Source organism: Chinchilla lanigera, unplaced genomic scaffold (assembly GCF_000276665.1).
Source record: "Chinchilla lanigera isolate Chin_1 unplaced genomic scaffold, ChiLan1.0 scaffold00052, whole genome shotgun sequence".
NCBI lineage: Eukaryota > Metazoa > Chordata > Mammalia > Rodentia > Chinchillidae > Chinchilla > Chinchilla lanigera.
The window spans coordinates 3303637-3328996 of record NW_004955453.1 but is presented as its reverse complement, the minus strand read 5'-3'; the positions used below and the strand labels follow the sequence as shown (position 1 = coordinate 3328996).

At 40.5% G+C, this 25360-nt stretch overlaps 1 long non-coding RNA gene and 1 pseudogene across 1 annotated transcript in view; one reads left to right on the top strand and one right to left on the bottom strand.

The window, feature by feature from the left end:
• Window positions 1-16967, top strand: part of LOC106149788 — a 20990-nt gene extending 4023 nt beyond the window's left edge. The window contains exons 2-3 of the long non-coding RNA XR_001236181.1: window positions 3387-3452; window positions 16913-16967. This is a non-coding gene — a long non-coding RNA (uncharacterized LOC106149788). The remainder of the gene's footprint in view (window positions 1-3386; window positions 3453-16912) is intronic.
• Window positions 16968-17570: 603 nt separating this feature from the next.
• LOC102004452 lies at window positions 17571-18035 on the bottom strand (annotated as a pseudogene).
• Between the last annotated feature and the right edge of the window lie 7325 nt (window positions 18036-25360).

The following is a 25360-nucleotide window of genomic DNA, read 5'->3' as shown; positions in this document are numbered from 1 at the left end:
TTTGTTTTTGTTTTTTGAGACAGGATCTTGCTATGTTGTCCAGGCTAGCCTTGAACTCATGGCAATCCTCCTGACTCAGCCTCCCAAGTGCTGGGATTACAGGAGTGTGCTGCCACACCTGGCTGCTGTTTATATCTGTTTTCTTAAACTGACCTTTCATAAATGTCTTTTTTCATATCAGTTCACCTGAGGAATTTAGTACTTTTGAAGTGTTTTGTTGATGAACTGTCTATATAAAAATGATGGTGGTAGTCTTGTCTCAAAAACGATGCAAAGACAGGAATTACAAGGTCAGGGTGGCCGAAAGGCAACATAGTGATGGTAGTGATGAGATAGTGTTTTAATTAATTTCATTTCTTCTTTTGTTCCTTTGTTGAATTTGTGAAACAACTTTTCTAAATTATAATATTTTTGACATCATACCAATTTATTTGTTCTCATGACTGTGCATTTTAATTCTCTATATGTCTGTTCTCTTTTGCTGACGTTTGTATAGAAGATGACCCTAGATAGTGATAACTGGCCTGGAGGATGTTTTTGGGTGGAAAGATGACTACTTTTCTCTGAACTTCTAAAGGATCTTTGATTTGTGTCATTTTCAAAAGCTGACTTTATTTGCAGCTCTCTGTTAGCCCCTGCTGATTAAACTTTCCGTACTTTCTTTTTTGTTCTGTAGCGGGACCAGTCTCATTAGCTTGAATCTACAGCCTATGTTGGTGTTAATCAAGGTATTTTAGAGGCAAGTTTTAAATGTCCATTTTCCTTCAATGGTTTGAATAGCCCTTAACATTCGTCAGTCAGTGTTGTAAAAGTTTGAGGAACCTCCTTTTTTTTTCCTCCTCTGGTTGACCTTCTCTCATATTTTATGGTAATAAAGACCTAGGGTTTCTATTCATTTTTTTCCTCTTTTTTTTTTTTTTTTTTTTTCTGGTCTTTTGTTGTCTTTTTGAGACAGGGTCTCACTATGCAATTCAGGCTGGCCTTGAGCTCACTTTATAGCCCAGGCTGGTCTTGAACTCAAAAGGATCCTCCTGCCTCAGCCTCCCGAGTGCAGGGATTACAGGCGTGCACCAGCACTCCCAGCGTCTCCATTCATTTTTTTAATGCCCTGAGGAATTGTATGTTTAAAAATATAAGGAAAATTTAATTTCATAATTAAGCTTACCTTATTGTGATCTTTTCTTTTGTAGTACTTGTAACCGCTAATTATATAGGAATGTAAACAATACTGTTGTATTGCCCATAACTTGGTGTGATGTTGGGAGAGATTTGAAAAACAGAAGTATTTAAGTGACCAAACTTCTACTTTTTTTTTTTTAACTTTTTTTTCTTATCTAGGGATTGAACTAGGACCTTCATACTGAGCTATATCCCCAGCCCTTTTTATTTGTTTGTTTGTTTGTTTTTTTTAAATTTTGAGACAGTCTTACTAAATCACTTAAGTTGCCTAGGCTGGGCTTGAACCTATCATCCTCCTGTCCAGTGGTGGTGAACCTGCTGCAGTAGGTCATTTATATCATTGAAAGCTCTGAAGGATTGTCGTCACTGCTCCTGCCTCTGCCTCCAGTATTGCTGGGATTATTGGTGTGTGCTACAACAGCCAGTTTGACTTTAATTAGATAAGAATATTTTCAAAGTAGGGGCTGGGGGTTTAGCTCAGCAGCAAAAGCGCCTGCCTGGCAAGCGCAAGGTCGTGAGTTCGGTTCCCGGTACCGGAGAAAAACCGAAAAAAAAAAAAAAAAAGTATTGCATATTTCCCTACTTTGTCAACTATAGGGCATCATTAACTTGAACTTAATCATGCTTATAACAAGAGATACGCTGGAACTTGTTCTGTTTAGTTAGCCCCATAGAGTTTGTCTTATGATTTAGCCCACTCCTCTTTTCCTTTTACCTTAAAAAAAAAAGTGGAGTACAAGAGTTGCAGTAGGATGAATTTTTGGACATCATAACATAGCTTCTTTCTTTCCTTTTCATTATGTTTTGTTTTTTTGAGACTGTCTCACTGTGTAATTCAGGCTCATCTGAAACTTGCTAATGTAGCCCAGGATGGCCTTGAATTTGAGATCCTCCTACTGCAGCCTCTCAAATGCCGGGATTACAGGTGTGCACCACCATGCCTGGCAAAGTCTCTTTTTTGCAAAATTAAATGAGAAGTGGAAGTGGCTTCCCCAAGTTGATTTCTTACTGTTAATAGCATTGACAATTTTAATTTTTGATTAATTTTTGATAGCATTTAAAGCTATCATTTGATTTTAGCTAAGAAACCAGTTGAAGCTATGGTACTTCAGTCTATTCCTTGTCACTTGAAAATCACCATCTTGTGTGTCTTTAAGGTTCTGTCAACACAGCATCAAAGGTGGCTATTTTCCAGCTGAAAGCACACCTAGAGCTTTGATCCTTGGACATTCTAACATTGGTCAGATTTCTGGGAGTTCAGTGATTATTTGCATAGGATGCATATTGCTGTGATGCCACTGTTATTTTTCTATTGGATACCAAAGAATATCTTTAAAAGATAATACCAAAACCCAGAGTTTTCCCTCTAGCATTTTGGATTAAACTCAGAGCCTTGAACATGCTAGGCAGACACCTGCTATTGAACTACATCTCATCCCTTTTAATATTTGAGACAAAGTCTTACTAAATTGCCAAGGCTGGCCTCGCTTCTAGTCTTGTCTCATCTTCCAGCATAGCTTAGATTATAGCTGTGTGCCACCTTGCGCAGCTAGACTGTGGTTTTCGTTGTTTGTTTTTTGAGACATGGTTTCACAGTAGTTCAGACTGGCCTTGAATTCACTGTGTAGTCCAGGCTGGCCTCAAACTTAATGGTGGTCTTCCTGCCTCAACCTCTGAAGTTCTGGGATCACAGGGCATACATCACCATGCTTGGCTATAATATGGTTTTGAATGAAAACTCTTATTGCCCAGAAGCCTTGTTATATTGTTCATTTGTCAGAATCATTTAGGACTTTCATTAAAAATACGTATTTTAGTAGCACGAAATACTCTTAATATGAGGGAATCTAGTTCATGAACATAACAGCCAGCCATGGTGGTACAGCCATACCTTCAATCTTTGTACTCTGGGAGACTGAGGCAGAGGGATTGATGGTTGGGAGCCAAGCCTGGGCAAGTTAGTAATTTATTGAGAGACCATGTCTCAAAATAAAAAAAGGACTGGGGATGTATGTCTGTGAAGACCCTAAGATTTAGACTGTAGAACTGTCAAAAAAACCCCCACAAGGTAGCACATAGCAGGCGATTCAGTATTTTAACTAGGTTTGGAAGGCCTTTCCTGTAAAATATATTCCTGATGAAAATTGTTTTAAAAAGTTTTAAAGAGATTGCTGAATGATTTACATTAATATTTTTATTATTTACAGTGTTAAAAGGACCTAAACAAATTCTGCTCAAATCTCCTGCTGTGAACCAGCAGAACTTTTGAACAGGTAAGTTGGAAAGAAAGCATGAAGTTGAGGGGTTATGCAAATAAGTCATTTCTTTTGATTTTTTGTAGCAAGGCTGGAGATAGAACCCAGGGCCTTGTGCATGCTAAGCAAGTGCTTTGTCACTGAATTACATTCCCAGCTCCCAAGGTGATTTGGTTTTAGGTCTTAGTTGTTTTTTGTATTTGTCTTGCAATTATGTTTTGTTTTTTTTTTGTTGTTGTTTTTTTCCGGTACCGGGAATCGAACTCATAACGTCGCGCTTGCCAGGTAGGCACTGTGCCGCTGAGCTAAATCCCCAGACCCTGTCCTGCAATTATGGATAGTGAATAGAAAATTCTTTTCTGGTGCTTTGAGCAATGCTTTGGGGGCAGGTGTGCTGAGGGCTGAAGACGTTGTAAAAGAACTCACAAGTGTTTGCCAAGAACTAAAAATTGAGACGCCTACAGGAGCCAGCACAGTCTAGGTGGCACTTTCTTCCTGGTTGTCATGAGTAACCTCTGCAAGTTTTTGTCCTGCCTTAGTTATCTTTCTTCAGTCTGACCTTTTCTAGTTAACAAACGTGGAAAAAATGGCTCCTTCATTCTTGGAAATGTGAACTTGAGCTCTAGTGCTACTAGCCAACTGATTTACTAGCTCAGTGTCCAAATTGCACTTTTCTGGGGAGGAAAATTCAAATGATTGTACTTGGTTCCGTTTTCCATCATTGGTGCAGTGAGTTTGGATGTAGGGTCTGAGTCTAGAAATGCAAACATAATGAGGTGAAAGGGTAGTGGCTGTTCTAGGCAGACTCCCATAGAAGCTTCTACGTATTTTCTAGCATTTTAGGAAAAAAGTCCTGCAAATAGCTGTGCAGTTTTAATTTTTGTGTCCCAAACAGCTAGTTAACATATATGACTGGTGATATAGCTCAGTGGCACAGTGCCTGCCTGGCAAACTCGAGGTCCTGAGTTTGATGCCCAGTACTGAAAAAAACTTTTTTTTATTTTTGGATGAATGAAGCCTAATAGAGCTTACCATTGTTGGAATTTTCCAGTTCAGTTTTGTTTTGTCGTTTCATTTTGTTGTTTGAGATAGGGTCTTGCTGTGTAGCACAGGCTAGTCTTGAATTCATGGCAGTCCTCCTGCCTCAGCCCCCGGAAGTGCTGAGATTATAGTATCGGGGGGTGCTGAGATTATAGGCATGTGCCACCATCCCCAGCAATTTTTTTTTTAGTCTTTTTGAGGCAGAATATTACTATGCAGATCATGCTGGCCTTGAACTCAACTTTATAGCACAGGCTGGCCCAAACTTGCAGTGATCCTCCTGGCTGAGCCTCCCAAGTGCTGGGATTATGGGTGAGCACCATCATGCCATGCCCCTCAACTATTTTTTTATGGAACATTTTGAAGTCTTTTTTGGGCATTACTAGTAAATATATAGAATGATACATCTCACAGGCTGCAGATGTGATTTCCTGTAATACTTTATTTTAGCTAAGGATGTTTTAAAATTTATTTTTGAAGGTAGTAGAGGGTCCCCCCCCAATTGTATATTTTCTTTATCTTGGAAATTAAAGTAAGACATAATTTAGGGATTTGTGAGGTTTAAATTGAGTTCCACATAATCTGTGTAAAACTTGCACAGGCTCTGGGATCCCTCCCTGCAAATAGTTCCTTGTGATGAGATTATCAAGTGACAGCAATATTTACAGCATTATAATTTTTGTAGGATAGTTTACTTTTGCTGATATTATTATCCTTTAACCAAAAGTGGGGAAAAAGAGCTTACATACTATTCAGAAGCAGTGGGAGAAAATGATAGTAACAGTAATACTTTCTTTCTTTTTAAAGTGTTTTTTTGTTGCCATTGTGTTCTTTGGAGACAGTTTCTTTTTTTGGTTTTGGTTTTTCTCTGGGACCGGAACTGAACTCACGACCTTGTCCTTGCCAGGCAGGTGCTTTGCCGCTGAGCTAAATCCCCAGCCCCTTTTTTCATTATTTTGTTTTTTGGTTTTGTGGAGACAGTTTCTTTTATTTAAGTTGTCTTGGAGGAAGTGTTAGAATTTTAGTCTTTTTAGTACTGGTCTTTTGGTTGTAGAGAGTGACAAGGAATTGATGGAAGTGCTGTCTTCGTACTTTGTAATTGGTGAATCATGGCATAGACTTGGTAGGATGGCACTGTCCAAAAGCTGTCATGGTCAGTTCTGGGAAATGACAGTACTGCCCACCTGTCATTTGTGTATAACTAGATGCGAAGCAATTATGGGAGACCAGTGGGTCAAAGAGCCTTGATTTGTGTTCTGGAATCTGACACTTTTCAGGCTTTCATACTGCTTGTTACGAAGTTTCTAATAGAAAAACATATCTTCTGTAAGAAGGTTTTCTGCATTGCCCGAGAAATGGAAAGGAGTGGGAGTTTGGGTACAGTGAAACAGAGTGGATGATTGGGAAAAGGAAAAAAACAAGTTTCCACAAAATGGGATTCCTGTGAAAATTGAAAGGAAATGGCAAGGAAGGAAATCAGCTACTGCTGAGCACTGCATCAATGTATGTATGTAATGAAAAGCTGGTGGACTTCTGAGCAGAGGTAGGGGTTTAATTTTCTGTCACTTACGTAACTTTAGACAGGTTAGTTTCTTAGAGGCTGACTTTCTTACCGGCAGAGTTTACTCCCATGGTTGTAGGAATTAGAAATCCAAAATGTCCAATGTAATATAGTACCTGAAATACAATAAATAGGCTGTCAGTGAATGATATCTTTTATGACTTACTACTGTGCAATTGGTAACTTTTTTTGATTTTTGAGTACTGAGGTTGGACTCAGGGCCTTTGCACTGAGCCATACCTCCAGCCCTGTTTTGTTTTTTATTTTGGGTCAGGGTTTAGCTAAGTGACCAAATTGCCCAGCCTGGGCTCAGACTTTCGATCCTCCTGCCTCAGCCTCTCAGAGTGCTGGAATTACAGGCATATGCTACCACACTGAGCTTAAATAGGTAAAGTTTGGTTGTAAAATTTCATGTTTATAAGATTTGAATAGGCCAAAAAGATTTTTTTTTTTGAATAGGCATGTCATTGGGTTCTGTTTGCAAGTCTTTATAGACGTTTTTAAAATAGAAATAGGCCAGGCATATTGGTGAACTGTAATTCCAGCACTCAGGAGGCTGAGACAGGAGCATCCCTGTGAGTTCAAGAACAGCCTGGGCTGCACAGTGTGTTCAGGGTTAGCCAGAACTACCTGGCAAGACCTGTCTGCAAAAAAAAAAAAAAAAGAAAAAAAAAGAAAAATCTAACAAATAGTTAAACTTTGGCTATGTGCCAGGTGCTGGGCTAGTCTTAATGGTGAGCAAACCACACATATTCCTGTCTTCATGAAGCTTGTATCCTAGTGGGAAAGGTAGAAAGGACAGTCAAACAGTCCCTTGATTGAGCAGATTCTAAAATGTGAAAAGTATTTCTGTCCTTGCAAGACATTTTGTTTTGTTTTGTGTTTTTTGGCAGCTTCACATGCCCATTTATTATCTCACGCTTTGTGTGTCCAGGGGTCTGAGAGGGCTGAATGGGGTCCTCTGCCCAGAGTCTCCCAGGCTGCAGTCACAGTGCAGGGTCCACTTCTAAGCTCGCACAGCTGTGGGCAGAAGTCATTTCTCCAGAGCTATGGGTGAAACTCGAGGCTATTTGCTTCTTCAGCAGCTAGAGAAGCTTCTCTGTTAAGAAGTCACAGTTTTATGCCCTATGTACTTTTGAGGAAGAGATTTTGGGTTTTTAAATTACTTTATTCACGTCCTCCTGCTCTCTCTCCCTCCCTTTACTTATTTTTTGTGGTACAAGGATTGAACCCGGGACTGCATATATTAGGCTAGCGCTGTACCACTGAGCTATAGCCTTAACCCTTTTTTACTTGGAGAGATGCCCTCAGTAAATTGGCCAAACTGCCCTTGACCTTGTGACCCCATTCTTGCTTCAGTCTCCCAAATAGCTGGGATCGCTAATGTGTACCATTCTTGGCTACATTTTGGATTTTGGTGTTTTTGTCAGTGGACATTGTATTCCCTTAATGTGCTTTTCATAATATCTGTCTGTCTGTCTGTCTATGTTTGTTTCTTTTGTCGTTTTTTCCTTTTTCCTGAGGTAGATGTTACTGTGGGTGTTTTGGGGGGTTGTTCTGAGAAATCAGTCTCAGGGACTCACATATGCAAGAACTTTACTGCTGATCTATATCCTCAGCTGTGACATTTTGATCTTAGAACCTGTCTTAGTCCATTTACTGCTGCTATAGCAGAGTATCTGAGACTGAGTAATTTATAATGAACAATGAATTTATTTGGCCTGTGATTCTGGAGTCTGGGAAGCCCAAGAACATGGTGCTGGCATCTGGTGTAGGCCCATGGGGCACATTATCCCATAGCTCAGTGGAGTGGGTGAGACTCGCCTGTGTTGAGGATTTTAATACCTACAAGACAGCAGAGTCCTCAGTACCTGATCACGTGTAATCAGGCCCCATCTCCCAACACCGTTATACTAGAGATTAATTTTCTTTTCTTTGTTTTTATCTTTTTGAGACAAGGTTTCACTATGTAGTTCAGACTGGCCTTGAACTCACTTTGAAACTCAGGCTGGCCTCAAACCCACAGTGATCCTCCTGCCTCAGCCTCCTGAGTGCTGGGGTTACAAGTGCGTGCCACTATGCCCGGCTAGAGATTAATTTTCTAGCACATGATCTTTAGGGTTGTGTGCAAACCATTGTAGGACTGCTGTACCGTCTTACCTGAAAGGTGTGGAAGATCCCAGAGAGCTTTTGTTTTTTAGTTATAGCCATCTATATCATATCAAGAAATTTTAAAGATAATTCACTTAAAAATAACAAACTCATTGCATGTTAACATAAATGTATTTTTAATGGAAAATACCAATTTTTCTAAAGCATTTGTAAAAATTGGGTGGGAAGAATCATTTCACTTTTTTTTGCAAATTGCTTTTATGTCTGACTGTATAGAAGACAGCTATTTGCCTGTTGCTTCTACGTCAACCTCTTGCTGTTTATTTAGTTGCTGTTTATTTAGTTCTGTTAATCCTCACAAATTATGTAGGGCGTTGGGAAGGTGAGGACTAAGTTTTTTTCTCACGTATGGTAGTCATTCTTTGATACTATGCTAAAATTCAACAAGTAGTAGCTGCTTTTTTTCTTTTTTGGTGTTGAGTATTTAACCCAGGGCCTATGCAACATACTACATTTCTAGCCTTTGTTTAGTTATTTTGATAGTGTCACATTAAGTTGCTTAGTTGTTTAGGCTTGGCTTGAACTTGTGACCCTCCTGCTTGAGCCACCCAGCTCAGTATGGAAGCCCTGGGTTCAGTCCCCACTGCTTCCGAAAAAGAAGACACAAACAGGCTCCCAAAAATTTACATAGCCAGGTGTGGTGGTGCATGTCTGTGATCCTAAGTATAAGGAAGGCTAAGGCAGGGTGATAGTTAATTTTTGTGTATGTGTGGTGTATGTCCTTATGACACTCCCAGTCTCTGCACTTCCATCACATGTCTGGATGATTATAAATTTGAGGCCAGCCTGGGTTGCATAGCAAGACCGTCTCAAAAAACAAAACAAGACCCAACAATTTAGATTACTACTGTACACTGTTAGAGTTAATAAATGAAGTCTTTATTGCCTTTTGAGCCAGGCTCTTGCTATGTATTCCATGAACTCGAGGTGATCTGATTCTGTTGCCTCAGCCTCTTGAATACTGGGATTCAGGTGTATGCTACCATATCTGGCAGTAAATCGGTATTGACGCATTGTTATTAAATTCTACAGGCCGTCATTCATTCACATGTCTCTAGTTTGACCTTTTGCGTTTAAGAATTACATCTAGTATACTATTTTGCATTTAGACATGCATGGTTAGGCTCTTTTTTACTGTGAGCTTCTAGGGGCTGGGGATTTAGCTCAGCGGCACAGCGCCTGCCTGGCAAGCGCAAGGTCATGAGTTCGATTCCTGGTACCAGAAAAAAAAAAAAAAAAAAAAAAGGTTACTATGAGCTTCTCTGACTTTCCTTGTTTCCTGATGACCTTGGCAAGCTTAAGGAATACTGGTCAAGTATCTTATAGAGTATGTCTGTTTTGCCTGATATTTTCTTTATGGTTAGACTGCTGTGTGGGGTTTGGGACAAGATCACAGTGGAAATAAAGAATAGCACCACATACCAAGGGCGCGTAATGCCCATATGATTATCACCATTGATGCTGGCCTGATGCCTTGTCAGAGTTGTCCTCTGTAAAGTTACTGTGCCTTTCCCCCTTGAGGAACTGAGTTTTAAATTTTTTTTGAGGGGGGAGTCAATTTTATTTCTATTACTTTTTTTAATTTTAGTTTTAGTGTGCTTAGTTTTTTTAAAAAATTTAACCTTTTTGAAGTTTAATTTATATACAATAAAAGCCCTCTCTTTTCAGCATACATTTTGATGAGTATTATACACACTCGTGTAGCCTTTACCATAATCAAGATAGATAACCGGGGGCCAGAGATACAGCTCAGCAGGACAGCACCTGCCTGGCAAATGCAAGGTTGTGAGTTTGATTCCTGGTACCAAAAAAAAAATTCTTTATCCCTAAAGTTTACTCCAGCTTTTTTGCATGTTCCTGCTGATCCATTTTTTGTGACTGTAGATTTAATGTTGCCTCTTCCCAGAATGTCTGTGTGTGTGTGTATGTGTGTGTGTGTGTGTGTGTGTGTGTGTGTGTGTCTTTTTGAGACAGGGACTCACTATGCAGTTCAGGCTGGCCTTGGCCTCATTTTGTAGCCCAGGCTAATCTCACACTCTCAGTGATCCTCCTGCCTTAGCCTCCCGAGGGCTGGGATTACAGGCATGTGCCACCATGCCCGGCTAGGATGTATTTTTTTAAAGTGATAAGAACAGATACTACACTTGTTCTTAGCCAGAAGGCCGAGAAGCGATAGCATGTATTTTTAAAGTACAAAACTGTGTTTTGTTCGTAGATATAGACTACAAATATCTGCAGTAAGCCCTTGAAGCACTTCTATTGTTGATACTGATATTTCAGTATTAAATGTATACAAATGTTTCTATTGAAACCAAGGAACATGTGTCTTTGTCTGGCTTCTTTTATGTAGTGCAATGTCTAATTCGTCTGTTGTTCATGTATGTTAGTAGTTTGACTTTTTTTTTTTTTTTTTTTTTTTTTTTTAGTAGTTTGACTTTTAATGCCAAGGATAATCCAAGGTGTCAGTGTTACAGTATTATTTATTCATTCATCTATGGGTGAATGTTTAGATTGTTCTTGGTTTTGGGCTATTAGGAATAAAGCTGACTTTAGTTTCATGGGACAGGTATCAGAATTGTACTGAGCTGCAACTTGTGCTGTTTATCACAACAGTATAAATTAGATTTGAATTCCTTGTAGAATGAGAAGATTGAGCAGAACATCAATAATTTTTAAAAAGATATCCCATAAGAACAGTAATTTCATTTATAATGTGTGGATCTAGTATATATAGACAGTTCTCTTGAACTGTTGACTTTTTTTGGGAAAAACTTGTGTTATTTCTTTAGGCTAAACGTTTAGTAATAAAGTGAGTAATTTTAGTAATCAAGTGAATAAGCCTGATTTTGCTTCATGAATTTTTGTTATAAATCAGTGTTTTTACAGATTGTATTTTATTTTATTTTTTGGTTTTCTTTGAGGCAGGGTCTCCTGTGTAGCCCAGACTGACCTGAAACTCACTATGTAGCCCAAGCTAGCCTTGAACTCACTGTGATCCTCTTGCCTCAGCCTCCTCTGAGTGCTGAGATTATAGCATACACCACCATATCCAGCTGCAGATCATATTTTAAAAGCTACTCAAGGGCTGGGGATTTAGCTCAGCGGCAAAAGCGCCTGCCTGGCAAGCGCAAGGTCGTGAGTTCGGTTCCCGGTACCGGAGAAAAACCAAAAAAAAAAAAAAATAAAAGCTACTCAAAAATATTTGCATGTTTAGTAAGGTAATTTATTATAGCGAGATATAGTGAAATGGAGGAAGAAATTTTCTGAGTACAGAACGATGTCCCCTTATTTTTGTATTTTAAAATACTTTATTTTTATTTATTTATTTTTTGAAAGAGAGTCTCACTATGTAGTCCAGGCTGACCTTGAACTGACTGTGTAGCCCAGGCTGGTCTTGAATTTATGGTGATCCTCCTGCCTCACCCTCCAGAGTGCTGGGATCACAGGCATGTGCCACTATGCCTGGCCTGTTCTTTGTTTTTCTGAGAGAGTTCTCATTGTGTTTTTGTTTTTCTTCCGGTACCAGGAATCGAACTCATGACCTTGTGCTTGCCAGGCAGGCGCTGTGCCACTGAGCTAAATCCCCAGCCCCACATTGTGTAGTTGAGGCTGCCCTTGAATTGTAATTCTTCTGCCTTAGCCCTCCTGAATGCTAGGATTATAAGCACATACCACCACATCTGGCTAAAATTCCTTTTAATTTAAATTTAAAATTTAAATTTAAATTTAAAATTCCTTTTAAAAATTCCTTTTAAAAACCTTTTAAAATTCCTTTTAATATTGAAAAGAATTTTAATTTTCTGTAACATAAATGTTGGAGTTATAGAAGTACTCCATGCAGGTCAGGGCTACCTCTCTTTGTGGTGATTAAAGTAATTTAAGAATATTGCAAATTAAGAAATAGAGGGGCTGGGGATTTAGCTCAGCGGCAAAGCGCCTGCCTGGCGAGCGCAAGGTCGTGAGTTCGGTTTCCGGTACCGGAAAAAAAACCAAAAAAAAAAAAAAAAAATTAAGAAATAGAGGATAGGTTATTACTCTCACTAATGTTCATCTTTTTTTTAGCTCATCTTGTGTCTCTGTCTAAAAGTAGGACAACATAGCAATAGGGGGATTCACCGAATTACAGACAAAATGGTAGGACATTATCCATGGTTGTTATTTTACCTATTGGTATCTTCAAGATAGTTTCTCAGGAAAATAAATAGACAAATAATAGTGAGTTACAGACAAAAATGGCAGGAAATTATCAGTGGTTGTTATGCTATAGCTTGGATTCTCCTAAGTGGTCTCTAGGGAAAACAAATAGAGTTATACATGAGTGATCAATCAAATAATCGTTGACTATTCTCAGTGGTTGTTGTTGAAAACATAGTAACAAACATACATCCATTTACAAAATAGCATAGGAACAATACAAACATTGCATAGTTATGGACAGATTGGTAGGAAATCATCAATGGCTGCTGCAATGCTTGTTGGCATCCTCAAAGTGGCTTCTCAGGAAAACAAAGATATGCAAGAAAGATCCAACAAGTAGTTACAGCTCAAGGGTTGTGGAAAAATAGCGGATTACCTCCTTATCAGTGACTCCCCTCACTGAGGTGTGACGGCTGGAAGGAAGGCCAGGACTGAAAAGAAGGACCGAGAGACCAGCACCAGTGTCCAGCAACGGGCCGTCCACTTTTTCCTCTATAGTCATGATTTCGTGGGGCTCCTCCTTGGAGACAATGGTCCGGCCAGAGGGAGAAGGCAGAATATACCCTGGGCCCCTTCATTCCTGCTGGACCAGTTGGTAGGAGGGGTCTGAGCCCCGGGCCCCGCTCCAGAGGGCAGCCCGACCTCCAGTGGCCACCCCCACAGTCAAGGCATGGCCTACGGGGCCTCCCAGGGCAATCCCACCCGAGGTGGCCCCGCCCCTGACAGCGGCAGCAGATGAATGCAGTCGAGCCCCAACTTGTCCCCAGGCCCCCGAGAACCAGACCCAGGGTCTGCCTCTCCCAGTGCTGCATCAAAGGCACCGTCCCCTCTCGGTCTCTCTGCCTTTTCTTTTTGGCCTCCCCCTCGCCACGGCCACAAAACACTGAAGAGGCAACTCCCACCAGCATCTCAAGCAAACCATCTGAGGCAAAAGCCATCCTGTGCAGCCCCCTTCTACTATCTGGGGCTGACTGAGCAACAAACCCATCCTCAAAAATAGTTTATACCCTCTACTGAGCTGGGATCCAGGGAAGTATGCTTTATCAATGCCGCTTGTCTAAGAAAGCAGGGAGGTGTTCTCTGCGGCCTCCCAGCGCATTGGGACCCCGCAACCACTTAGTGTCCTCTTTCCAACCATCAACACAGGCAGCAGGTGTCTTTTTTGGGGATGTATAAAACTACACTGATACTCAAACATTACTGCACTTGATTTTTTATTTTAAAGAGTAAAAGAAGGACAACATAGCAGTAGAGGGATTCACCGAATTACAAAGTGATAGAACATTATCAGTGGTTGTTATTTTACCTGTTTACACTTGATTTTGTTGAGTGAATGTTCTACATTTTATTTTTTTTTTTTTGAGACAGGGTCTTTGCTATGTAGTTCAGGCTAGCTTTGAACTCCCTATGTAGCCCAAGCTGGCCTTGAACTTGTGGTAATCTTCCTGCCTTAGCCTTGGGAGTACAGGTGTGCATACCACACTGGGTTTATTCTTTTTTTTTTTTTTTTTTTTAAACTCTTTTACTATTATAAACGATGTGGGATTCCCCTTCACATTGAGACTTTTCGTCATTTTAATTTGGAAGAAAAATTCATTTTGGGTCCTGCCTTTTTAGTCTTGTGAATAAATATTGCTTCATGTGAATGTATGCCTATGTACAGGTTTAAAGAGCTGACAGATTTGTAGATTATCAGGGTGACAGATTAACTAGGTTATCAAGGTAGTGGTATAGATTTTTTTGTAGCAAAAAAGTAAGGAAGGAATGAATTTAGTATGTGTTGTCAGAAAACTTGAATTTAAAGTAGTTTCATGCCCACTGAAATATTTTTAACTATACTAATTTTTTCTAGCTAAATCATTTATGGTGTAATTTAACCTTTTTAAAAATTGAGATGTAGGGGCTGGGGATTTAGCTCAGCGGCACAGTGCCTGCCTGGCAAGCGCGAGGCCATGAGTTCGATTCCCGGTACCGGGGGGTGGGGGGATTGAGATGTAAAGCCACATGCAGTACCATGCCCTGCTGTCAGATGTATTTTGTTTGTTTGTTTGTTTGTTTGTTTTTGTTTTGGTCTTTTTTTGAGACAGGGTCTTGCTATGCAGTTCAGGCTGGCCTTGAGCTCACTTTGTAACCCAGGCTGGTCTCGAACTCGCAACGATCCTTCTGCCTCAGCCTCCCGAGTGCTGGGATTACATGTCAGATGGTTTTTATAAGAAAGATTCAAGGGTTTTTCAAAAGAGTGTACGCCTTGGTTTGTTACTGAAATAACGGGGGTAGCTAATGTGCCCACAGACACTTTGGGATTCACTCTTAGGGAACCTGTTCAAAGCTGCACTATCAAACATTGTGTGAGTTTGATTTTCCATCTTCTTTGGCTTCTGGCTGTGTTTGTCAAGATGGCACTTAGTGTGTAGATCTGCAGTTTTGTTTTCTTTCCCCTCCCTGTCCTTCCTTCCTTCTTTCCTTTCCTTCCTTCCTTCGTTCCTTATTTTGGTTTTTTGAAACAGTCTTACTATGTAGTTCAGGTTGGCCTTCAGCTCACTTTGTAGCCCAGGCTGGCGTCAAACTTCTTGCAGCCTTCTAAGTGCTGGGATTATAGGGTTGCACCACCACAGGCTTGCTTCATGTTACAGTGATTGCTTGAGCCCAGAAGTCACTGGCTTCTCTGTTGTGCCATGGCATACTTAAGAGTGAGGGGAAGAGTTGATGAGTCCATCTTTTTCTTCATTGTTAAGCCGAGCAATAGGAGCCAGGTTGATTGTTTTCTCTCCTTTGAAAATGTACTCTCTCTTTCCCTCTCTCTCCCTCCCCCACCCTCCCTCTCTTTCTTTCACTCTCTCTCCTCCCCTCTCCTCCCTCTTTTCCTGCCTCCCTCTCCTCCCCCCCCCACACACTGATAGATGAGTTGCCAGGTAGAAGCTGAATAGTTAAAAATGAAGAAGCCAGGAAGACTGTAGAAAAATACATAAATAAAAATTAATCAGAATAGTCAGAAATAAAATAACAGTGAGGGCTAAATTTGGCTCATCTTTTAAAGGCTGACAAAAGGACTAGATTCTCTAACATTCAATTTCAAGTACACGAATGCATTTTATTAAAGACAGATTTCCTGGTATTAATTGCATAAGGAATATATTACTTGAATTTAATTAGAAGGAATTTTGAGTAATGGACATGCCCCAACGTAGAGATGATATGGAAATACTTTCTCACCTGTTTTTTTTCCTAGTGTTGATTGAATCCAGTCCTGCACTGAGCTATATTCCCAAGAAAGGGCAAAGAAAAAAAAAAAACGATCAGCAAAGAAAGAGAAAATGGAAACAAAGCTTTTGCACTCTTTGTTGTAGTCCCATCCTCACTTTTTTCTCTTGACCCCATCTCTTCTTCCTTCTTTTTTTTAAGACTTTCATACTGATTTTATGATTTTGTACTGATTTTGTCCATTGTGTTAACTGTTGATGTTTTGTGGCTGCCTTAGGTAATGCAAGCCCATCTTTAGTAATTTCCCTTTCACTTTTGCCCTCTGAGGTTATATTCTCCTAAACTGTGGTGTGTGTGGCTGGGAGCAGAATCAGGATCTTAGCCTTTTCCATTCATAGACCTGTTTTCCTTTCTTTCTTTCTTTCTTTTTTTTTCGGTACCGGGAATCGAAGTCACGACCTTGTGCTTGCCAGGCAGGTGCTTTTGCCACTGAGCTAACTCTCCAGCCCCCCTGTTTTCCTTTCTTAGGGGGCCACTAGGGCTGTTCGGTTCCTGTTATCTCTGTGTAGTTATTGATATCCTTTCAAACACTTCCTGGTTTATTTTTGAGACAGGGTCTTACTACGTATCCTAGGTGGGCCTCAGACTCACAGTGATTTCCCCCCGCCTCACCCTCCTGAGTGCTCGGATTACAGATGTGCCGCATCACGCCTGGCTGCTTTCCTGTCTTAGAGGATAGATTATGTACATTCATTCTTGCTATTCTGTCTCTGCAAAACCTTTTTCCTCTGAAATTCATGCTGTCTTGACTCATTATTAGACACAGACCCTGAAGGCTTGTCCTTTGACCTATTGTCTTTTGTGCTGTCCTCTGTTATCCTGAGGAAGCTCCAGAGTCCACTTAGATGACCCATTGAATTCTCCCAGGCTCATGGTTCCTTGACTTTTATCTCTATCTCTATTTTAGTGTTTTAGTGTTTCAGTTTTGTTCTTATTATACCTTCCCCCCCTTTTTTTTATTCTATTGAGTCATAAAATAATCTCCTAAGTTCTCAAAGAAATACAAAAACGTTGCGCTGCACATTTAAAATTTAGTTTTATGATGTTTTCAGTTTGAGACTCTGTTAATTCTCTTTCACTTGTGTGTCAAGTTGAGAACTGTAACTGCGATGTCGGGTAAGACTCCTGGGCATTGAACGCTTTGTTCTGAAGACCATGCACCTTACCAGTTTTCCTGGGAAGGTTCAGATCAAGAAGTTAGCATCTCCCTTTTCATAATACTCCTCAAAACACTCTTTCTCTGAAGGTTGGAGTCTGAAAAAAATGAAGCAGAAATCCTCTCCAGGCCAAGAGTTGTGTCGTAAGTCCTGTGTGATCAATAAGTACATTGTGGTTTCACCTCCTTTTTGACATTACCAAAATCTCAGATTTATGAGCACTCTGATTTCACTTCTTTCCCCATAGTGCCTAATTCACATTTTTCCAGGCTCCTCTACTTTGCCCTCTTTCTTTTCCTAGTCACTGTACTGACAAAACTAATTCTGGTTTAGAAACTTATTAGGAAAGAAAAATTATTAGGAAGCTAATAGGAAACCAAAAGAAAAAGAAACTCAGAAAAGAATTACCCACAATTCTCTTTCAATTGTATCTTTCAGAACTAATTTTTAAAATTTATTTATTTATTTATTGGTCTTAAAAAAGACAGGGTGTTGCTATGTAGTTCAGACTGGGCTGGAGCTTACTTTGTACCCCAGGCTGATCTCAAACTCACAACGATCCTCCTACCTCAGCCTCCCAAGTGCTGGGATTACAGGCATGCACCACCATGCCTGGCCTCAGAAGTAATTATTAATATTTGGGACATATGTATATACACAGTATATTTTACATTGTGTTGTATGTAATCATTTCTGTATTGTAGAACTTGTCTTTTCTTTTTTTGCAGTTTTGTAACTATTTGAAAGTTAGTTCTCATCCCCATTCACTGGAGATCCCCCCCCAACCCCCAACTGGAGAGTTTTGAACGTGGTAACAGGCATGTAGGTTACCAAAGTGTATAGCTTGTTTGGTGAATCTTCATCCTTATTATGTTTCCTGGACAACCATGTACAGGTACAATATGGGACATTCCTTATTGCTTTGGCCCAAAGGCTTAATTCTTTTGGCTTTATTCCTTCGGCATTGTTAAGCCTGACGTCAGTGCACGCATCTGGGGTCCCCATTTCCTTCACAGCAAATTTCTGGATCTTGTTAAGTGCATGAGGGATGTGCTTCTTGAAGCCCACTCTTTGGATGTGCTTGTGAATGTTGATGCTGCATTCTTGGGTCACCACCTTGCTGATGGCAGAATGGCCTTTCTTGTTACCCTTCTTTGTGGGAGCCATTCTGCTGGGCTCAAGTTGGAAAGGAGTGTGATGGATTGTGGGAGGGAAAGCCACAGCAAGTACAACGTAGAACTTACCTTTTTTGAGACATGGCCTCACTATGTAGATCAACAGACTCACTATGTAGTCAAGACTGGCCTCAAACTCTGGTGATGCTCCTACCTCAGCCTCCCAAGTGCTGGGATTACAAGTGTATGCCACCATGCTTATTTAAAAAAATTTTTTTTTTCTAGAATTTGTTTTAAGTACTTGTTGATACCTTTTTATGTCAGTCACTTTCTCTTTCCTACTGGTGCAGATGTTCAGTTTATGGTGGGATTATGTTCTGATAAACCTATCCTTAGTTCAAAATATTATAGGTTCAAAATGCATTTAACACACCTACTGAACATCACAGCTTAGTGACACACTACACTTTATCCTTTTTTTTTTTTTTTTTTTTTTTTGAGACAAGGTCTTGGTATATAGTTCAGGCTGGCTTTGAGCTCACTGTGTAGCCCAGCCTGGCGTTGAACTCACAGCAGTCCTTGTGCCGCAGCCTCCTAAGTATTGGGATTACTGGTGTGCACCACCATGCCTGGCCACACTACAGTTTGGAGTATCATTTTCTCTCCTGGTTGTGTGGCTGCCTGGGAGATGTGGTTCATTGCAGCTGCTCAGGGTTTCTAGAGAGATGTGTATAGCTAATCTAGAAAAAGGGTAAAACCTGAAATTTGAAGTATAGTTTCTATTGAATGCATATCACTTGAATACTATTGTGAAATTGAAAAACTGTAAGTTGCACCATTAAGGTGTGGACCAACTGGACTCCCTCACTCATTCCCTCCCTCCCTTTCTATCTGCCTCCCTCTGTTCCCCCTCCCCTCTTCTTCCCTCTTTTCTTTTGAGTTGCTCCTGCTTTAGCCTCCCCAAGTGCTGGGATTACATATGTGTGCCACTTGTGTGGCGTGGACTGTCTTATTGGGACATAGTGTCCATGATACTTGATAGATTTGTTTTGTTCTCTTTTTCTCTCCCTTTCCCTCTTTCTCCCTCCATTCTCTTTCTTTCTCTCTTTTTTATCCTTCTTCCCCCCAGGGGGCGGGGCAGGTGGCAAATTGCCCAGGCTGGCCTCACATTTGGTAGCCTCCTGCCTTAGGCTCCTGAGTGCTGGGGTTTCAGACACGCACAGACTTGTTCAGGGTTCTGCTTTCTACAAACATACCACCTCCACTTAGCCCTTGGTAATTTTTTCTTTTCTTTTCTTTTTTTTTAAGATAGGGTCTTGCTATATAGTGCAGGCTGGCCTTGAACTTGGAGTGATCTTTCTGCCTTAGCCTCCCGATTGCTGGGATTACAGGCATGGGCTATTATGTCTGGCTGTTTTTGGTTTTTTGAGACAGTCTCATTGTGTAATGCAGGCTGACATCAGACTCATGGTGATCCTCTTGCCTCAGGCTTTCGAGTGCTGGGGTTACGGTTATGGGCTACCATGCCAGACCTTGATTCTAATTTTGTAAAAGTGAGTATTTAATTCCCCTTCCCTGCCACATATATGTGAATGGATATTTATCTAAACATGAAAAGACATATGGAGGAACACTTTCAAGGCTAACATGTTCATGTCCAGATTTGGGGATGGAGGTGAGGTGAGAGTGGTCATTGACTTATTGAAGGTTAACTGAATTCTGCTGTCACACTGAACAAGGTGACAGTAGTACTCCCAAGGGAGAACCGAGAGTCAACTTGACTCTCGGTTCTCCCTTGGGAGTACTACTGTTTGGGCAAAAGGTATGGCTGGAGATATCTTAAGTAGATGGTCTTAGTCTTTCTTCCTATACTCCTATATGGTATCTGCTGAGGTTTTATTTTTAAGCTATTGTAGTTTCTATCTAGATGTCTCCCCAAAGTCTTGTGCACTATAGGTGGAGCTTTGAGGAGGTAATTGGATCATGGGGGTGTGGCATTCACCTGTGAATTCATTGACTGATGAATTTATAGCCAAATGTGATGTTGGGAGGTAGAGCCTGGTAGAAGAGATAGTCATTGGGGTGTGTCCTAGAAGAGTCTTATCTCACTCCTTCCTTCCCTGATCCATCTGTGCTTCCTGACTGCCACACTTCCCTTCCATATCCCTCTGCCATGCTTTGGAGCTCTCTGGATTATGGATTGAAACTTCAAACTATGAGCCAAGGGTCAGGTGTGGGCCTGTAATCTCAGCACTCGGGAGGCTGAGGCAGGAGGGTCGTTGGGAATTTGAGGCCAGCCTGGGCTACAGAGTGAGCTCAGGGCCAGCCTGAACTGTATAGCAAGATCCTGTCTCAAAAATAAACAAACTATGAGCCAAAATAAACTTCTTCTTTAAGTTGTGGGTGTTGGATAGTGTGTCTCAGCAATGAGAAAGTAACTTAAGACATTTGCCTTGTGCTTGTTCCTTCTTGATTTGTTATGGATATCCTCATTCACTTATTGGTTGTAACTATCTGGATTTGCTTCCAAATCTTTCTCCACCTTACCTCTGCTCCAGTGTGCAAGGTCTTCTGGACATCATTTCAGGCACCTTACTGTATTCATTTTCTCCAAAACCGTACTCAGTGTCCTTCCTCCCAAATTAGTTACTATTTTCTGCCCTTCATTGTTAGTAGGGATTGAACCCAGGAAGTTGTATAAGGCACTCTACTGCTGAGCTATGTCTCCAGCCATTTTTTTCTGGATCATTTTGATTTTCCTTTTTAGAGGGTGTAATATTTTTTCTATTTTGGGAAATATTTTATGAAGTAGGTGGTTTGAATGGTCTTTAGTTTTGTACTAAAGGAAGATAGTCTGCTTTGGGGGGTGGGAAAGGCATGCACAGAACCAAAAACAAAGTTAAATACAGTGAATGGTACAAATTTGTTTGGTTTTGAGTTGGCAGGCATGAGTTCTCAAATTGATGGGAATCTGAAATACTAGGAGTTTTCACCATACATAGTGTTTTTAAAAAAGAGCGTAGGCTGTAACCAGCATGGTGCTTCAGGGAAATCGAGGTTGAGTCAGGAGAGCAAATTTGAAATTGTGTTTTTTTTTTTTTTTCCTGTCTTTTTGAGACAGGGTCTTGCTATGCAGTTCAGGCTGGCCTTGAGCTCACTTTGTAGCCCAGGCTGGCCTCGAACTCTGAAGGATCCTCCTGCCTCAGCCTCCCGAGTGCTGGAATTACAGGTGTGTGCCACCATGTCCTGCTCGAAATTGTGTTCTAATAATCCAGACACGAGTTAAGAATTTGGACTACATGAAAGAAGAATGCAAAAAATCTTACAGATTTGAGGGAACAGGCTGAATGTGAGGAATGGAGGAGAGGGACTCGGGACTGTGGTGTTTTGAGCCTGACTGACCAGTAAACTCTGAAAATAGTGGTAGTACCTTCATAGTTGGTGATCAGGTAGAAAAATATTCAAATTTGTCATTTAGGGCTGGGGTGGGATTCTTGCCTTCAGTGGGCCATTCAGAAGTCTGTGGGAGAAATTTTCATTGCTCTTGTAGTGAATGTCCCATTCTGTGCATGGCCCTCTTGCCTCTGTAATTTAGTGGGCAAGATTTGTAGAGAGCAGCACCACTTTAGATCAGAAAAGTTCGAGACAGTGTCAGCAGAGAGCTTAAGGCCAAATAAATCATGAGAAAATTCGTTGAAAACTTTTTTTTTGAGATAGGGTCTTGCTGTGTACTTCAGGCTGGCCTTGATTTCACTTTGCAGCCCAGGCTGGCCTTGAACTTGCTAGTGATCCTCATGCCTTGGCCTCTTGAGTGCTGGGCTTATAGGCATGTGCCACCACACCAGCTCTTGAAAAGTTTTTAGGGGCTGGGGATTTAGCTCAGCGGCACAGCGCCTGCCTGGCAAGCGCAAGGTCGTGGGTTTGATTCCCGGTACTGGGAAAAAACCAAAAAAAAAAAAAAAAAAGTTCTTTTAAAAATTAATTAATTAATTTATTATTGAAAAATTTTGAAGAAAGAAAAAAAGGTGAAATTTTGGGAATTCTAGCTAGATAAAAATAAAGATAGAATAAAAATATCAGGATTGTGCTAGTCATGGAAGAGCAGGAGACATTCCAAGGGAAGGTAGAGATGGAAGAGCATGGAGGAGCCGAGTTCAGAGTCTGGCTCATACTCGGAACTGTTTTATAAATTCAGAGTTGCTTTCTTTATAAAGGCCACAAGGCTTTTAAGGATATATATATATTTTTTTTAATTTTTAAATTATTTTTTATTTTTTTTGGTCTTTTTGAGACAGGGTCTCTCTATGCAGTCCAGGCTGGCCTTCAGCTCACTTTGAGCCCAGGCTGGTTTTGAACTTGCAACGATCTTCCTGCCTCAGTCTCCCTGAGTGCTGGGATTACATGTGTGCACCACCACTTTCACCTGGCTTTTAAGGATTTCAAGTGAAAAACATTTCACCAAGAGATTTAAAATGGAGGTTCTTATTCTTATTTCAATACCTCATTATATCCTTAGAAAAACTATTTGAATAAGGCACTGTTTCTAGTTAAACTAATTATAATTTAGAGGCCTTTTAAAGGCTATCCTTTTCATACATAAAAATCCATTAAACTTAGACTCATTTAAATTGATTGGGAAGGAACTCAGAATTAAGAGAGTACTATACAGTAATTAGTGTTTACATTAGATTTCATTTTTCTTCTTTTGGTGCAGTGAGGGTGATTGAACTCAGGGTTTCACATCTTCTTTGTGAGTGCTGCCCACCGCCCTTTCTGGTTTTTTTTTTTTTTTTTTGAGTTGCCCATGCTAAGTTGCTAAGTTGCCAAGACTGCCCTTGAATTTGCCTCACTTTCTCCTGAGTAGCTGGGATTATTAATGTGTGCTACGAGGCCCAGGTTAAGTTAGGATTCTTCACCAGCTGTACCTCTTAGATTTCCTGCTTTATTTTATAAAGGAGAATGAACAGAATGATGTTGGTCTCTTGATAATTAAATCACTTGGATTATTACTTAGGTTTTCTGGGTTTTTTTTTAAACAAGGTCTCAGACTGGGTGTAGTGGTGCATGCCTGTAATCTCAGCACCCTGCAGGCCAAGGCAGGAGGATCAATGGGAGTTAAGGCCAGCTTGAACACTACAGAGCGAGATCCTGTCTCAAAAAACTTAAAAAGAAAAAAAAAAATTGCTATGTATTCCAGGCCATCGTTGAACTTACATAGCTTAGGCTGGCCTTGAACTTAGGGCCATCCTCTTGCTTTGACCCTAGTGCTGAGATCACAGGCATGCACCTCCATGCCTGAGTATTTCTTAGATTCTTTGAAGTATTTGCCCTAGGAAATACTGCAATTTTCTTATGGAAATTGTCTTATAAATAGTAGTTTGGTTTCCAGTTTAAGACTTTAAAAAAAAAAAAAAAACAACAGCCTATTGAGTGCTTTTGTTTTTGGCAGTACTGGGGACTTTTAAATTTTTTTTAGACATGAATCTCAATAAATTCCCCAGGTTTGGACTTCTGATTCTCATGCTTTAGGCTCTGAAGTAGCTGCAGTTACAGGCATGCCCTCCTGTGCCTGGCTCTGAGCATTTCTCTCTCTCTTTTTTTTTTTTTTGAGATTCGGTCTTGCAGTCTTGCTATGCAGTTCAGGCTGGCCTTGAGCTCATTTTGTAGCCCAGGCTGGTCTTGAACTCAAAGTGATTCTGCCTCAGCCATTCGAGTGCTGGGATTATAGGCATTTACCACCACACCTGGCTTTCATTTCTAACTCTTGAGCACTTAAAATTTGTGCATTGGGGTAGTTTTGCAGTACCTAAAGGTTTATAGGTGGGATTATAAAGTGGACTGGGACAAGATTTCCTTGTTCATTATTCCCTGGATGTTGCCTGAATCCAGGGGTTTTCTTATAATTCCAGACTGTGGCTACATTTCAGCAGGCTTTGTACTATGTAACTCCAGGGACCCTATTTGTATCATTTGTGTTAATAGCACCCCTGGAGTTTTGTTCTTCCACAAACCTATGTGGCCATATGTGATGGCCTTGTAAGTTAAAGAGGAAAAAAATTGTCACTAAGTTATTTTTAACATTTTCACAAATACTAAGTCATTTGATTTTTAGTTGGCATCTTGCTTTTTTAAAAATTCAGTCTGGTTCAAATCCTGACTTTCTTTATGAATTTGGAGCCTTTCCAATAGTCAAATGTTTCCTAAGGATTTCAGTTTAAAGCATTTGTCTAGGTGAGATTTAAAAAGTTGGTCAAAAAGGTTCTTTTAGGTTTTTTTTTAGTTCTTTTGGTTTTTTTCTGTCTTTTTGAGACAGGATCTCACTATGCAGTTCAGACTGGTCTTGAACTCACATTGTAGCCCAGGCTGGCCTCAAACTCACAACAATCCTCCTGCCTCAGCCTCTCACGTGCTGGGATTACAGGTGTGCACCACCAAACCCGGCTCTTAAATTCTTTTTTTTTGAGATAGGGTATCTTTTATGTTGTTCAGGCTGACCTTGAAGTTCCTGTGTGGCCTTAAACTTGTGGTACTCCTTCCTCAGCCTCCCTAGTGCCGGGACTACAGGCATGTGCCACCATGCCTGGCAATATGGTTTGTATTACTAATAAAATCTTACTTTGTTAAGGTAGTATCTGTGGCTCTGTTTGATAGTCAGGTAGGTCCACATACTTCTAAAAAAACACACTGAACTAATTTATGGTCGATCAAGGAGTAAGCCTGGTTGGTAAGGTGGATACTTATCTTAACAGTGGGCACTTTGCAGAGTCGTTTCAGTTGGGATGTGCTGTAATTGTAATAGAATCTCATGGGTCAGTTGTAAGGCTCTCTATTTTATGCATTACTTACAATTGATAGTGGCAACTAAACTGGCTCAGGATTTCCTTATTATTTAAAAGTTTTTATTTTACATTTTTATTTTTTTCTGTCTTTATGAGACAGGGTCTTGCACCACAGTTCAGGCTGGCCTTGAGCTCACTTTGTAGCCCAGGCTGGTCTTGAACTTGCAATGATCCCTCTGCCTCAGCCTCCCAAGGGCTGGGATTACAGGCATGCGCCACCACCCCTGGCTCCTATTTTATATTTTTAAAAAGGGCTCTTTTAAACTTATTTAGCAAACTAGTAGGTTTTTATTATATAGAATGTCATTTTTGTATATGATTTATTTATTGGTTTGTTTTATGTTTTTGGTTTTTTTGGTATCAGGAATCAAACTCAGGACCTTGCACTTGCAGGCAGGCGCTTGTGCCAATGAGCTATATCCCTGGCCCATATTTTTGGTTTTTTGAGACAGGGTCTTGCTCAGTAGTCCAGGCAGGGAGCCAGTCTGAGCCGGCTGCCAAGGCTTCTCAGGACCCTTCAGAAGAGAAGGGCTCTTCCCACCAACTGTGTTACTGCCACTGCTGGGCACCAGGGGTGATTTCA